Source organism: Synchiropus splendidus, chromosome 13, assembly GCF_027744825.2.
Source record: "Synchiropus splendidus isolate RoL2022-P1 chromosome 13, RoL_Sspl_1.0, whole genome shotgun sequence".
NCBI lineage: Eukaryota > Metazoa > Chordata > Actinopteri > Syngnathiformes > Callionymidae > Synchiropus > Synchiropus splendidus.
The window spans coordinates 21,208,262-21,220,343 of record NC_071346.1 but is presented as its reverse complement, the minus strand read 5'-3'; the positions used below and the strand labels follow the sequence as shown (position 1 = coordinate 21,220,343).

Sequence of the window (12,082 nt, the reverse complement as noted above, 5' to 3'; positions counted from 1 at the left end):
TACGGAGAACTGACTCGTGATATTGAAGAGTATCCTGCTTTGGTACTTGAATGCAGCCTTCTGACTGTAAGGGAGTGGAAGAGCAGGAGATTTTCCAGATCAAACCAGAACATTGCATGTATTAGAGCGAGATGACGTTTGGTAGCTGCATAACTATTTACAAACGTCTGCTGGAGTGATTCTCTCAGGCAGCACATTGTGTTTCACCTGACTCATGATTGGTTAAACTACGTGTGCTTGTTTGAACAGGGAACCCACTGTGAGGTTGAATGACAATGTTCAACAGGGAAAACTACACTGGGCAAGTGACTCGCTAATGTACAATGACAACAAAGACTCGATCTCCTCTCATTCTAATTCTCTGTCTCTCTGACACCTTTGCTCTGTTTCTGACTCAACTCTTCCACAAGCAAATTACCAGGAAGAAGACGAGATGTCCCACATCTGAGCTGTGGACAACCGCGTGCCTCTTCACCATCCTGAAGTAAAGAAAATGAACTCTGCGTCGGGCAATCGAATCCCGGTCGTCCACGTGAAGGCCAAAGATGCTGTCCACTATACTAACAAGGATTCTGCTGGCTTCTTTTCACAGGAAGCTGAACCATTCAAATCTCTGTCGAAAGAGTCTGCAGGTACATTTTTCACATTTTTATATTACATCCATTTTCTAGACCCAACCATGTCCATCTTTTGGTGGAGCTGAAATAATTCAATGGAGGAAAAAAAAAAGAATCAACAGAGCTGTTAACCGACCTGTTCCTGATGGCATTTAGCATCACAATGCAATGGGTAAATATGAACATAAACTTAATATTGGTTCTGGACTCAAAAGTTGCAAAATTCACTGAAAATAATTATTATAAAAAAGCGGAATAAAAAAAAAACTGACAGGATTGTGACGACGGTTTGGAACCTCTTCTTTTGCTTTGCTTTAAGTTTGTGATAATGTTTCTCTTATATTCTTGTATTCCTCTGTTTTGTTCTCAGAGCAGTTTCTCAATTTCTGACGTTTATGTGCAGAAAACAATGAGGCCATTTGGTCAAAGCTTGAGTTGGAAACGTCACATAAGTGTCTGTTTCTCCAGCAAGGATTCAAGACATTTCCGCATGGCATCACATTCTAGTGTATTGGATTCAACACATGCTTCGGTAGCTCAGTCAGTAAGTTGCTGCGGCCACAACGCAGGTTACGAACCACGAGACCAGGGGTGGGCAATCTGGTCCTCAAAGAGCCGGGAAGGTGCAGGTTTTTTTTCCCAACCAAACAAGCTCACACAATTTGACCAATCAGGTGCAGCTGAAAAAAACATCCCCTGACTGACAATCAAGTGAGTTTACCCCTGAGACACCTGGTTGGTGAAAAGGTGTCCTCTTGGTTGGAACAAAAACCTGCAGCCACTGTGGCCTTTTGAGGACCGGTTTGAGACCCCTTGTCTTGGGTGTCTCTCTCTCTTACTCCCTGTCAAGGTAGTGTTAGCATTTGTCCATGAGTCTTTATCTTTATTTGCATCAATGTATCTTGAAAAGATGACTCCGGCTAGCAAGCCAACTTCTGAGGACTCAGGAGAGGAACGTGTTACAATGCCTGAGTGATTTGGGTGGAACAAGAGGCAGGTGGCTTGTTGAGTCCTCCTCATCCATCAGGGATGCAGAACCTTTGGGCAAGGTGATAGGAATATTGTATTCTACTGTCCATTCTGTGGGGACAAGGTAGTGGACAAGCTCAATTTGAACAAGCTGAAAAGTTGCACCCAACGTGGGACTCGAAGCCACGACCCTGAGATTAAGAGTCTCATGCTCTACATCCTCAGAGCCGGTGAGCCAGGGGCACTGCTGGTAGTTAGCGGACTGAAAGTGGCGGACAAATCCTTTTCCCGGTTATGACAGGTTTGCTAGCTTCGGAGTTGCCTGACCTTCCTTAACGATGTCCAACTTTTCTTGAAAAGTCCGTCTTGAAAATGGATTTGACGGTAAATCTGCAACAAAATCTATTTCTTCTCCTCCTTCAGCCATTGTGGGTTGGGTTACATTAACACACACACTATATTTGCTAGTGCAGCTCGCGACAGGTGCAGTTTGCTAGCTCTGGCTCGTACACTCTCGCACTATCCAATCACAGGCTGTGAAAACCCTTGACGCTTCCGTGCGCCTGCTCGACGGCCTTGGTGTCGCCAACTCCAAATGTGACTGGTTAAAGCAACAGTACTTATTTTATGCGACACAGCCAGCAGAACTGATGATGGGGCCTCCATGCAAAACAACACCATGAGTTAAAGGTTGATATGGACGAATACAGCTCCTTCTCTGGTTCAGTGTCAGTAGTTTGCTCATGTTTCTCTTTAGATCGTATAAATCTTTTGCCTTTTACTAAAGATTTCCGTGGAGAGAAACAATATGAGTTTTTCCAAATGTTTTAATGCCCTGCTCTTGTAGGACTTCTTATTCCGTTCAATGTAACCTGTCAAGTCAATAACTTTGGATCACAAGTGAAGAGTTGTTATTCCCAAGATGTGTATCTATGTACCAGCAGAGTGTGTTGTCTAACTTCAATTGAGCCATCACTCCATTTCCATGGTTTTCAGAACATGTTTTCCTGCTCTCAAAGTGTCTCTCTTTTTGTAGAGATTCATTCTCATGTCTCTGTGACGTAATTGGTTAGCACGTTTGGCTGTTTCATCCCATTGAGACCTACGTGTTGGTCGTCCGCGTCCAGCCTTAATGCGACATTTGTGGTGTTGACAGTTGAGGCACAAAATTCTGCCATCCATGGTTAGATGGCAAAAACAATTGGCAAAGCCTGAGAATTGAACCCAGGTCAACTGCTTGGAAGGAAGCTACAGTTAACACAAGAACACCATTGCAGAGATTCCTGTCAAGGAACCTTCACTTTCACAAAGAGAAATCGAAAATAGCGGATGAACAAACATGCGGTGAGATGAGGTTTTTGGCCGACTTTGTTCGGCCCCTCAGCTTCTCTATTTTTTTAAGTCCAGTCGGTTTATGTATATGACACTTGTTTCTTTTTTTTTTTGTTTTGTTTTGTTTTGGCCCAGATTCTTTTGTGGGTGTCTTTGAAATAGTATTATGACGTTTGCACATGTTGCCTGTTATTCCACAGTACATTGCAAGATTTTAAAATAATGAAAAGCTTTTGTTATGTTTTGATCACGTCACACTATATTCTTTGCCTTCGTGTTACCTGATCGGTTTATGTATATGATGCTTAGATTTTTCCGTTTCGACCCAGACTCTTTCGTGGGTCTTGATGAAATAGTAGTATAGAGGGTTTTCATGGCACGTCATCAAACCGCTATGTTGGGGATACCGACTGCTAAAATTAAAAAAAAATTCAATAAATAGAAAAATGTATGTAGCAACCAGACAAAGTGCAACAAAGCACGTAGAGCCAGAGGGTGTTAACTCTCACCCAACAACTTATTGGGCAGGTCCAGAAAGCCACAGCACAGGAATGAACAGTACATTTCTTTTGAAGCTTTGAAGGAAGGCCACACACAAGGAATGCACACACATTGTAAGAAAATATTAGTAATGTACCGCCGTGACCACGAACGTACGGTCAACTAATTTTTAAACAAGCATTGTCATCGACTACTATGCTACTGCATGACACTCGTGATGGCCAAGTCACGGCGTTGGCCATCAACATGTCGCACTTGGCCTGCTCGATGGACAGGATGCTGTACAGCAAAGAGGACCTGCCCAGGGAGAAGCTACAGGAGGCCCAGGTAACGATGGCAGCCTTCCGACAAGGTGAGGGTATCACCGAACATTTGGAGAAGCTGGAGAGCTCACGGAAGACGGCGGCCCCGCTTTCCGGCATGCTGAAAGTGGGCACAGAGAAGAGGCAGGCGCCTCCTCCGTGCAAGCGGCCTAGTTCCCAGTCCGATTGCAGGGAGGACCGAAGGGGTCCACGCCAGGAGGAGAGCAGTGAGGACCGGAGGCGGGAACCATCACGGACCCACGAACAGGAGGTGAGCTAGCCGAGACCAGGGCCTTCCAGCAGCGGTGCTCCACGGAGTGAGGAGACGAAAGACTCCTTCATCTGACATCAGATTCAATGAAAAATCCCAAAAGTATTCTCTGCCTGGTGATTCATGGACTGTTGTTCGCACTGTTTCACTGTGTGGTGATGCGGCACGTGGTTCTGCAGTCCTGGCTTGACCCCTGAGGCCTAATACAACGTTTGCTGCTTGTCGACGCATTTTCCGAGTAGGAGTTACGACGTCGCCATCTTCACGGACCACCGGTTCTGATGTGGGGAAGATGACGACCGACTATTTCGTGCGACCCGCAGCGGACGAGTGTGGCTCACGTGGGAAGTTCGGGCATTTTGTCTCTTCACCCTGCACAGTGCAGGAGAGAGAATGTCTCGACCAGGAAGTCTCGTCTTTATTAAAAAAAAAGGGGCTGTGTCGAGAGTGGATCAGGAAGACATGGAGATGGGTTTTTTGATGATGAGGTGGCTCGATCAAATAGCGACAGCCACAGACAACCCCCGTGTGAAAGCCTGCAATGTCATGTCGCGGCTCATGTCTGCAGCGCACCCAGTTCAGCCGCTTGAAGCTGGACCCAGTGAAGGACAAGAATCGCGGTCTGGTGCTGTCCGTACAGGCACGTCGGGATCTGATGTTCTGGGACTCGCGCACGTCTGATAAGGGGCATGCCAATTGGTTGTGTCCCACGATATCTTCACATGTTCACAGACGCGTCCCTGTCGGGCTGGGGCGGGGCACTGGACGGAGACAGCGTGGGCGGAGTCTGGTCAGGTCCGCCACATAAATGTTTTAGAGTTGATGGCGGTGGACCTAGTTCTTCGCCACTTTGCTCCTCGCGTGGAAAAGCACCATGTCATGATCAGGTCGGACAACTCGACTGCTGTAGCGTACCTAAACAGACAAGGGGGTGTCAGGTCACCCGCTCTCCACAAGGTGGCAGCATCCATCTTAGTATGGGCGGACAGTCATCTGCTGTCACTGAGAGGACGTCACGTCCCGGGGTCGCTCAATGTGGGAGCAGACAGTATGTCCAGAGGGGGTGCCCTGATGGAGGAGTGGGAGCTGTCGCCTCGAATTATAACATCTGTTTGGAACCGGTTCGGATTACTGGTTGCAGATCTGTTCGCTACAAAAGCGAATGCAAAATGTCCCCTCTGGTTCTCTTTGAGGGCGTCGGACTGCACAGACCTAAACCTAACCATAACCCTTAATCTAGACTGTTGAAGTAAAAATTGTAAAAAGTTAAAAAAGAAACTTTCATCACCTGTACGTGATATAACCATGGATGGATGCGCTTACCAATAAACGTCAGTTGGTAAAACATGGACAATTTCCGGTTCCAGTCCCAGAATTTACAGCTGACCGCATCAGGCAGTGACAGTCTGTCTGTCCCTGGGGTCCTTGAAGCATCACGCAGTAGCATAGTAGCCGATGACAATGCCTGTTGAAAAATTAGTCGACCGTACGTTCGTGCACGCGCATGCATGCACGGCGAATAAGTTTCATTTATTTCCACGAAAATGTGGCACATTCACTAAACTGATTCAGACAAATTTAAACCAATAAAATGCATGTCCATATTATGAGTCTGTACTCGTTTTTCTCTGTGAATTTGTCGGGAAACAGAACAGAGAGCACAGGGGAACAAGAACCGGAGAATGAATAAGAATCAAGCTTTTTTCCTGTCTAGCTTTATTACATCATGACTCAGCGTGTTTCAATAAGGAGCATACATACATATCTATTATTCTGAGGAGAAGGCACTTGATCAGATTGTTAAAAGTGGAGAGATTTTGCCGTCTGCAATATTCTGACTGGCAGACAGTGAATGACAACGTTGACGAACAGTTACGAAGCCAGCTCGCTTCCGAGGTCGCTCTACCCTTCTGCCTTAAAGTGTAGCGGTCGGGTTGGAGTTGGGTCAGTGACACCACTCTCAGAATACGCCTCTGGGCGGCTCGCCCAGAGAATTTACACAGTCGTAGGGATTGTTTAACAGAGAGCTGGAGAGTCTGACACCGGGATTTGTGACCGTTCATACTGAAGCCTGTCTTCTCAGGATACATGAAAATAATGTATTTATGTCTAAATGTTACGCATTGTTGCTTTGCCAATTGCAATATGTTAAAATCAACTAAATACATCCACAGTGAAGGTGTATATTTGCATTAAATATCCACATGAAGTAATGACAAAACAGGACCCTTGGACTCATGGTTTGAACTGTTTGACTGGCTGATAACCAACTTGTCCAACCAGCTGGCTGTATTCTGAAACAGCAAAAAGTGTGCATTTAAATGTTTTACAAAACGTCAAGGCACATTCATGAACAGCATTATCATTCAAAAAACATATCGTAATGGCTTCTTCTTGCTTATCCAAATTATACAATGGGTTCTGCAAAAGTCAGCAAGGTGTGGTGTTTGTAGTGAGAATTGCATCATTACCATATTAGGTCACGTGATGCGCAATCCCACTTTGCTCATTACCATATTTATCATGTGATGCAGCGCCCAATTTGACGCCTACTTGGCAACCAACTTTGCTCAATACCATATTTGGTCGCGTGACACGCCGCCATCTTTGCTCATAGTCATATTTGGTGCCGTGACATGCCACCCATTTTGCTACCCACTTTGCTCATTACCATATTTGGTCATGTGATACGCCGCCCACTTTGCTCATTACTATATTTGGTAGCATGACGCGCCGCCCACTTAGCTCATTACCGTATTTGGTCGCGTGACGCGCTGCCCACTTTGTTCATTACTATATTTGGTTGTGTGACGCTCCGCCCACTTTGGTCATTACCATATTTGGTCGTGTGACGGGCTGCCCACTGTGCCGCCCACTTTACTGCTCACTTTGCCGCCCACTTTACGCATTACCACATTTGATCGTGTAACGTGCAGCTCACTTTGCTCATAACCATATCTGGTTGTGTGACGCCGTGCCCACATAGCTCATTACCATATTTGGTTGCATGATGCGCCGTCCACATTGTTCATTACCATATTTGGTTGTGTGACGCTCCGCCCACTTAGCTCATCACCATATTTGTTCGTGTGACCGTCCTCCCAGTTTGTTCATTATCATATTTGGTCGTGTGGCGTTCCGCCCACTTTGTCGCCCACTTTGTCGCCCACTTTGCTCATTACCATATTTGGTCGGGTGACGGTCCGCCCAGTTTGTTCATTATCATATTTGGTCGTGTGACGTTCCGCCCACTTGCTCAGAGCCATATCTGGTTGCGTGACGCGACGCCCACTTTGCTTATTACCACATTTGGTCACGTGATGCGGTCCACACTTTGCTGGCCATTTTGCTCATGACCATATTTGGTCGCGTGACGGGCCGCCCACTTTGGCGCCGACTTTCGCGGCAACTTTTTTCATTTCCATATTTGGTCGCGTGAGGCTCCGCCCACTTTGCCGCCCACTTTGTTCAATACCATATTTGGTCGCGTGACGCATCGGCCACTTTGCGCATTACCATACTATTTGCCGCCCACTTTGCCGCCCACAATGCTTATTACCGTATTTGGTCTCGTGACGTGCCGCCCACTTTTCCGTCCACTTTGCGCATTACCATATTTGGTCGTTCAATGCGACGCTCACTTTGCTAATAACCATATCTGGTTGCGTGACGCAGCGCTCACTTTGCTTATTATCGTATTTGGTCACGTGATGTGGCCCCGAATTTCTTTTTTACCATATTTGGTCGCGTGAAGCGCCGCCGACTTTGCTCATTACCATATTTGGTCGCGTGACGCGCCGCCATCTTTGCTCATTACCACATTTGGTCAAGAGACACGCCGCCCACTTTGCCGCTCACTTTACGTATTACCATATTTGGTCTTTCAACGGGTCACAAACTTTGCCAATAACCATATCTGGTTTGCGTAACAGGACCATATTACCATATTTGGTCACGTGATGCCGCACTCACTTTGCTCAATTCCATATTTGGTCTCGTGACACGCTGCCATCTTCCTCAATATCATGTTTGGTCCCATAACGCGCCTCCCACTTTCTGCCCACTTTGCTCATTACCGTATTTGGTCCCGTGACGCACCGCCCACTTTGCTCAATACCATGTTTGGTCGCGTGACGCACCGCCCACTTTGCTCATTACCATATTTGGTCATGTAACGCGCCGCCCACTTTCCTCATAAGCATTATTGGTCCCGTGATGCGCTGCCCACTTTGCTACCCACGTTGCTCTTTTCCATATTTGGTCGCTTTCGCGCCGCCCAATTTGTTCATCACCATATTTGGTCGCGTGACGCGTCGCCCACTTTGCCGCCCACTTTGCCGCCGACTTGCGCATTACCATATTTGGTCGTTCAACGCGCCGCTCATTATCATATTTGGTAGTGTGATGTGCCGGACACTTAGCCGCCCACTTTGATGCCCACTTTGGTCATTACCATATTTGGTCGCGTGACGCGCCACCCACTTTGTTCATTACCATATTTGGTCGCGTAACGCGGCGCCCACTTTTCTGATAAGCATATTTGGTCCCGTGACGTGCCGCCCACTTTGACGCCAACTTTGACGCCCACTTTGCTCATTATCATATTCGGTGGCGGGACGCGACACCCACTTTGATCATTACCATATTTGGTCCTGTGACGCGCCGCCCACTTTGTTCATTACCGTATATGGTCGCGTGACGCGCCGGCCAATTTGTTCATTACCATATTTGGTCATGGAACGCGCCGCCCACTTTGTTCATTCCCATATTTGGTCACGTGATACGCCGCCCACTTTGTTCATTACCATATTTGGTCGTGTAACACTCCGCCCACTTTGCCGCCATCTTTTCTCACTATCATATTTTGTCGCGTGACGTGCCGCCCACTTTGTTCATTACCATATTTTGTCCTGTGATGCGCCACCCACATTGTTCTTTACCATATTTGGTTACGTGACGCGCTGCCCACTTTTTACATTACCATATTTGGTCGCGTGACGCGCCGCCCTCTTTGCCGCCATTTTTGCTCATTAGACGCGTGATGCACCGCCCCCTTTGCTCATTACCATATTTGGTCGCGTGATGCGCCGGCCACTTAGCCGCCCACTTTGACACCCACTTTGCTCATTACCATTATTAGTCACATGACGCGCCGCCCACTTTGTTCATTACCATATTTGGTCGCGCGATGCGCCGCCCTCTTCGTTCATTACCATATTTGGTCGTGAAACGCTCCACCCACTTTGCCGGCATCTTTTTTCACTACCATATTTGGTCGCGTGACGCGCCGCCCACTTTTTTCATTACCATATTTGGTGGCGTGAAACGCCTCCCACTTTGTTCATTACCATATTTCGTGGCGTGACGCGCCGCCCACTTTGCCGCCCACTTGCGCATTACCATATTTGGTCGTTCAACTCGCCTCTGTCTTTGCTCATAACCATATCTGGTTGTGTGCGGCGACGCCCACTTTGCTCATTATCATGTTTGGTCGCGTCACGTGCCGCCCACTTTGTTCATTTTCATATTTGGTCGCGTGACACGCCGACCACTTTGCCGCCCACTTTGCCGCCCACTTTGCCGCCCACTTTGTTCATTACCATATTTGGTCGCATGACGCGCCGCACACTTTGTTCATTGACATATTTGGTCGTGTGACGCTGCACCAACTTTGCCGCCATCTTTTCTCACTACCATATTTCGTCGTGTAACGCGCCGCCCACTTTACTCATAAGCATATTTGGTCCCGTGACGTGCCGCCCACTTTGACGCCCACTTTGCTCATTATCATATTTGGTGCCCACTGTGCTCATTACCATATATGGTCGCGTGACGCGCCGGCCAATTTATTCATTACCATATTTGGTCATGTAACGCGCCGCCCACGTTGTTTATTCATATATTTCGTCACGTGATACGCCGCCCACTTTGTTCATTACCATATTTGGTCGTGTAACACTCCGCCCACTTTGTTCATTACCTTATTTGGTGGCGTGACGCGCCGCCCACTTTGCCGCCCACTTGCGCATTACCATATTTGGTCGTTCAACGCGCCTCTCTCTTTGCTCATAACCATATCTGGTTGTGTGAGGCGACGCCCACTTTGTTCATTTTCATATTTGGTCGCGTGACACGCCGACCATTTTGCCGCCCACTTTGCCGCCCACTTTGTTCATTGCCATATTTGGTCGTGTAACACTCCGCCCACTTTGTTCATTACCATATTTGGTGGCGTGACGCGCCGCCCACTTTGCCGCCCACGTGCACATTACCATATTTGGTCGTTCAACGCGCCTCTCTCTTTGCTCATAACCATATATGGTTGTGTGAGGCGACGCCCACTTTGCTCATTATCATGTTTGGTCGCGTGACGTGCCGCCCACTTTGTTCATTTTCATATTTGGTCGCGTGACACGCCGACCACTTTGCCGCCCACTTTGCCGCCCACTTTGTTCATTACCATATTTGGTCGCATACGCGCCGCACACTTTGTTCATTAACATATTTGGTCGCGTGACCCGCCGCCCTCTTTGTTCATTGACATATTTGGTCGTGTGACGCTGCACCAACTTTGCCGCCATCTTTTCTCACTACCATATTTGGTTGTGTGACACGGCGCCCACATTGGTCAGTGCCATATTTGGTCCCCTGACGCGCCGCCCTCTTTGTTCATTACCATATTTGGTCGCGTGACGCGCCGCCCACTTTGTTCATTACCATATTTGGTCGTGTAACGCGCCGCCCACTTTACTCATAAGCATATTTGGTCCCATGACTTGCCGCCCACTTTGACGCCCACTTTGCTCATTATCATATTTGGTGGCAGGACGCGCCGCCCACTGTGCTCATTACCATATATGGTCGCGTAACGCGCCGGCCAATTTATTCATTACCATATTTGGTCATGTAACGCGCCGCCCACGTTGTTCATTCATATATTTCGTCACGTGATACGCCGCCCACTTTGTTCATTACCATATTTGGTCGTGTAACACTCCGCCCACTTTGCCGCCATCTTTTCTCACTACCATATTTGGTCGCGTAACGCGCCACCCACTTTGTTCTTTATCATATTTGGTTGTGTGACGCGCCGCCCACTTTGTTCATTACCATATTTGGTAGCGTGATGCGCCGGCCACTGAGCCGCCCAGTTTGACGCCCATTTTGCTCATTACCATATTTGGTCGCGTGACGCGTCGCCCACTTTGTTCATTACCATATTTGATCGTGTAACGCGCCGCCCACTTTTCTCATTAGCATATTTGGTCCCGTGACGCGTCGCCCACTTTGCTACCCACTTTTCTCATTTCCATATTTGGTCTCGTGACGCGCCGCCCACGTTGTTCATTACCATATTTGGTCAAGTGACTCTCCCCCCACTTTGCTCATTAACATATTTGGTGATGTGACGCTCCGCCCACTTTGCTGCCATCGTTGCTCATTGCCATTTTTGGTCGTGTGACGCACTGCCCCCTTTGCTCATTTCCATATTTTCTCATGAGATGCACCACCCACATTGTTCTCTACCATATTTGGTTGTGTGACGCGCCGCCCACGTTGTTCATTACCATATTTATTAGCGTGATGCGCCGGCCACTTCGCCGCCCACTTTGACGCCGACTTTGCTCCCTACCATATTTGGTCGCGTGACGCGCCGCCCACTTTGGTCGTTACGATATTTGGTCCCGTGACGCGGCGGCCACTTTGTTCATTAACATATTTGGTCGTGTGATGCTCCCTCCATTTTGTCGCCATTGTTACTCATTACCATATTTGGTCGTGTGATGCACCGCCCCCTATGCTCATTTCCATATTTGGGCGTGTAACGCGCCGCCCACTTTGCTTAATACCATATTTGGTCACGTGATGTGGCCCCCACTTTGCCGGGAACTTTGCTCATTACTATATTTGGTCATGTAACACGCCGCCCACATTGCTCATTACCATATTTGGTCAAGTGACGCGCCGCCGACTTTGTTCATTACCATATTTGGTCACGTGATGCGCTGCCCACGTTGTTCATTACCATATTTGGTCGCATGACGCGCCGCCCATTTTGCTTGTTATCGTATTTGGTTTCATGAAGCAAC

The 12,082-nt window shown here is 47.9% G+C and overlaps 1 non-coding gene across 1 annotated transcript; it reads left to right on the top strand.

Moving 5' to 3' along the window:
• Nucleotides 1-2,324: 2,324 nt before the first annotated feature.
• Nucleotides 2,325-2,437, top strand: LOC128770162 (U5 spliceosomal RNA). The gene has a single exon (XR_008416481.1). It is a non-coding gene; the product is annotated as a U5 spliceosomal RNA (small nuclear RNA).
• The last annotated feature ends 9,645 nt before the right edge of the window (nucleotides 2,438-12,082 follow it).